The sequence below is a fragment of the Patagioenas fasciata genome, chromosome 20 (genome assembly GCF_037038585.1).
Source record: "Patagioenas fasciata isolate bPatFas1 chromosome 20, bPatFas1.hap1, whole genome shotgun sequence".
NCBI lineage: Eukaryota > Metazoa > Chordata > Aves > Columbiformes > Columbidae > Patagioenas > Patagioenas fasciata.
In genome coordinates, this window is record NC_092539.1 from 2,254,337 (window position 1) to 2,259,213 (window position 4,877).

Here is a 4,877-nt window from a genome sequence, read left to right on the forward strand (position 1 = left end):
TCAGCGCAGCAGTGCCCGTATCTACCACTTCTACATCAACATTCATGGCGATGACCAGGATTCTTCTTGGCCAACATCTGGTCAAATGAGCCGCCGATGCTCTTAATGTGTAACAGATGTGTTAATGAGGGAGGAAACAGAATGAGTGCTGGGAGTGTGTCTTATAACACCCCTTTCGAACTACCTTGGGTGAAGAATGGAACTGCAGGAGAGATTACCCTGAAAATTCAGACACCAAAGAAGAGTTTAGCAATGTGAAAGTGCACACATCAACCATAGTGCCCAACACACATCATGGACCCCTAGGAAAGAATCGACATGTTTGAATACCCAAGAGCTGGAAAACGAACACGCAGCTGGTTTCCAAATGAAAGCAGTGGGATATAAAGAGTTATTTTTCAGAAGCTTAACTTCCTTCATTGATAAATTAGTGCAACAACTATGAAGAGGCAAAATATCATTGCTTCTTGTTTGTAAACTTCCCAGACTTGGCTGGGGAAAGGGGAGCCATGTATCGCTCTTGATGCCTTTGCAGGGATGAGCTGAAGGAGAATAAAATCCAGATTTGGGCTGACCTGGTGTGTTGCTAGTTTTGTGATTCTGGTGTTTGTTACAGTGCCATTTGGAAAGGGAATTGAAAATCCTTGGAGCAGCACGATGTAGCAGAGCAGGTTTCACTTCATTCTAGAATTAACGGAGAAAATTATCATATGAAATGTTTGCAAAGGAAAAATGATGCAAAGATCAGAGGCTCCATAGCTCAGGGGGTAGAGCACTGGTCTAGTAAACCAGGGGTCGTGAGTTCAAATCTCACTGGAGCCTGGGGGCTTTGTACCCCTGCAAAGATTCTTGTATTTGTCTTTCTGGTTTTTCCAAAATGTTGCTGCTCTCATTTTTTGGAGCATCCACCCCATCTTGGGTGAAATACAAACATATAGCACGTATACCAAATAACAGGTCACAAGAAGCAGAGAAAAAGAGCAAGATCAGAGTTAAACCCTTGAAAAAAATGCCTCAAAACATTTTAAAGTATAGCAATCAGAGATAGGAAATAACTAATAATGGCATTTAAAGCCGTCTGAACCCCGCAGACGTTGTGAAGATCATTGATTAACAAATCTGAAATGGCTGCTAGATATTTACAGTGAGATCTGGTTCTTCTCTTCATACTTCAGCAGGACGACCAATTATGTCTCCAGAGCTCAGTGGTTACAGAGCTGGCTGAAAAAAATAATCATAAATACGGTTTGTGAAGGAACAGTAACATTGGTCCATTGGTCTTCAGAGTTCTGCTGGGAGGTGCTAGAAAGTTATTCTTTTTAAGAAAAACATAAGTACATAGGAATTAACTTATTTTGCATCTTGAGTTCAATGAATTGCAGTCCAGTTTTCCAAGATTTCATACTCTGCCTTCGCATATTTCCCACTCTTTCTTTCTCACTTTCAAATAGACATCCTCTTCCATCAAAACTATTCAAACCAGTGATGCAAAAGGACATTTCTGAATTTGAAAAGGGCCTTTTCCATTTGAGGGAGAGAAGGCTCAAAAGCCTGAAGCGATGCTGTTTTTTGGAGGTGGACACTGGGTGCCAGGAGGGACATGGTGCTTTGGTCGCCTCCCCAGCCTGTGTCCTTATCCTCTGCTTTCCCAAAACAGTGAGAATATTACAGTTTTGGTGGGTTGATGTGTTTTCTCCACATGAGAAGTGGCCTGCAGGAATTTCCCAGCTTCCCTCTGTATATATCACAGTAAGGCTAAAGAAACACAAGTCAGCAGGGTTCCCATTAATCTGCTACCTAATAAACTCGTACAAGTTATTGTTATTGTAACCCAAGATACTGGAAAACGGCAAGACGTGTTTTACTAAAAATGAATTTGTTTCTAGACTGTTGTGGCTATAGGTCTATTTACCCTGAGCCTCATTCCAGCTTCTCTCTTTATTTTGCTTTCATATGACACTGCTGAGCAATATCCAAGAAAGATCTTTGTGGTTCGAGTTCACTTTTGCGATCAGGCTCATGGTTTCAGTTTGGCTGGGCCTGGTAGTGATGGAAATGGTCCTTTGAAAAATTAATATTTTTCACCTCTATGCAAAAATGACGAATGTTTAGGGTACGTTTTGCTGAATTCTTAATCTACATGGTTCTTAATATTAATGTAAAAACTCCTCTCCCCAATAACTCTGCTGCAATGCGTAACACCCAGCCTACTGATGCTACTTGTTAAACTTGGGCCTGATGCAAAGATTGGACCCTGTCCTAGCTAAATCCCTTTTTATCCATCATCCATCATCTTTTTCTCTGCTGGAAACGGGGATTTTCAAAGATAGAGCTTGACAGGAGCGGTCAAGAGGGCAAAGTCATTTATACCCATGTCCTGAAGGCCATGTCAATGTGGGAGGGAGAAAGGGCGACTCTTCACCTTTGTCAACCTGTGAAATGGAAACACCACGTATGTGTTCTGAGATGCTATAAGTCTGGTCCATGTATGGTTTTACTCAGGAAAACACTTGCTCTTTAAAGTCATGACCTTCCCTAATCCAGATCTAGACAGTCTTTTATTGCTTTGTTTAGGGAGATTTAAAGGTATCTTCCTGTATACCCTAGAAAACTTGTTTTTCATATTTTCCTGAAAACTTCAGAATGCCATTTCTATTCCTAACAAACACCCCAGATGCTGCGCATTGCTCTGGCGTGCTTTCCATTCCTCGGTCTCCCTCCAAGGGCTGCATCGAGCTGGGCAGAGAAACTATTTGCTCTGATATAAACAACATTGAACTTTGTGCCCCAGCAGCCTGGATCACCGAGGTGCTCATGGCCATTCCCTGAACCCAAGGACCATGTAGCACAATTGCATTTCTACCTCTAGTTCAGTTCTAGTGAAGGCCACATATGCCTCAATTAATCCATTTCTTAAGTCATCTGGGAAACAACCAATAAATAATTTAATCCAGAGAAGGAAACATTGAGCAAGAACCAGTGAAAATGTTCCCATGTTTAAAGAGGATTTAGATTTAGAAATACAATTTAGGCTAATGTTAAAAACTAACATACAAAAGGATCAAATGGCAGCCTTGTAGCCTCAACCCAGAGGAAAAATACCTATTATAATGAAATCAGTAGGACTGCAGAATTCAGAATAGGGAGAAATCCCCCAGCTTTCTTACAGACCCTGAACTACACACCTGCATACAGTCAGGTAAACCACACACTCAATGAATCAACTGTGCAAAGGGAGATTTGGGCACCTTGATCAGCTGGAGGCAGTTTCGTTATGGATGTCTGGGTGGGAGGAAACCCATCTGCTGGTCTCCCTGTCCTTCTGCTGACATCTCTGTGACAGCCAAACTGGCATTTTGGGGGAAATCAAACACAAACCCTGGGAAAAAAAGAAGAGAGACAGATAACAAATGCTGATAGGTTCATCCACATTTGGCAGTGGCCGTGGAACAAGGTATCTCTTTCAAACACAGAGAATTCAAGTTTCCCTCGTGACCAGAAGACAGAGACATTCTTCAATAATAGTATAGCTGTATGTACCTGTCTGCCAGGCACAGGGAGCTCCATGGTATCCACAGGTTGTCTATGCACAGCCCACAGATCAGCCACCCACACCCGGCCACTGGAGATTTCCCCACCATCTCAGAGCACATTTTTTCCCGGGGAGATTGCCAGCTCTTGGAGCCGATGCAATCGCTCCCTGCTTCTCCTCAACTCCAAGGCCATAAAACTCGATTACCATAAAATCTAGTAATGCAACAGCTTCAGTGAAACCTTGTGGCTGCCCAGAAAGGCTGAATGCAAAGGCACCATGCACTGAAACCCATGTGAATGTGGCCTTGGTGCTCCCCAAGCTGCCGGCACCACATACTTAGATGGCATCTTCACAGAAGCCTTGAAAATCTTGATGACCTATCACCAACTCCTCTTTTCTTTTGAATACATGAGCCTCTTACAAATATAGCAGCTCTGGCAGCTGATGAAGGCCATCTCCATGCCAAAGACAGACACAATACCTCATAATCAAAAGCCGATATCACCATATCACAAATAGCTCGGCATGAACGTGTGGAAAGGATTACACCTTGATTCAAGGAGAAAACCCCAAGACAGCAGTTCACATGGGGATGAGAGCACCCACGACCAGGTGACAACTGGCAGCTTGTCTGAAAGGCACAGGCAGATGGGGCAGGTCTGCACGATCCTTCCTCAGCATCCAGGGGGATTTGCACAACACTTTGCTTCTGGAAATGCTGCAGCATCCCAGTCTCTTACTGATTGTGGTGCTCACCCTTATGATTTCCATATACATTAAACAGACTAGGAGACCTTGTCTTCCTCAGGATAGTCCCTGAGGGTTTAATACTGGCCTTGTAGCTCTTCTGGACTCGATCAGTGAGACACCATTGACCCGATCAGGGCAGTGTGAATATGAGGTTACCTTCCCAGCAAACATGTTCCTTCCTGTGGGCCATATGTTCAATGAAAGACTCAGTTACTGAAAATTTAACCAAACTATAGAAAACCAACCACATTTGCTTTCACCAAGGCATCTTGCCATGCAAATAAGAGCTTAAAGACAGACCCAGGATAGGGGTAGGAGTCTGCTGTGAGGATCCAGCAGAGGAACAGGGCCTGTCTGAGGTGGGGAGGTGTAAGGGGTTTGCTGTGTTTAGTCTTGCTACAGGAAGGCTGAAAGCAGACATGATGAGCTCATATAAATACCACAGGGGTAAACAACTAAAAGGAGAAAGGAATATTTAAACTATGTCATTAGCACAAAAGAATATAGCAGGCTGAAATTTAAAAAAAAAAAATCTCTAAAAGTCACAGAATCGTTTTGGTTGGAAGAGACCCTTAAGATTGTTAAGTCCAAC

At 43.1% G+C, this 4,877-nt stretch overlaps 1 non-coding gene across 1 annotated transcript; it reads left to right on the forward strand.

The window, feature by feature from the left end:
- Positions 1-749: 749 nt before the first annotated feature.
- Positions 750-822, forward strand: TRNAT-AGU (transfer RNA threonine (anticodon AGU)). Its single transcript has one exon. It is a non-coding gene; the product is annotated as a tRNA-Thr (tRNA).
- Positions 823-4,877: the final 4,055 nt, after the last annotated feature.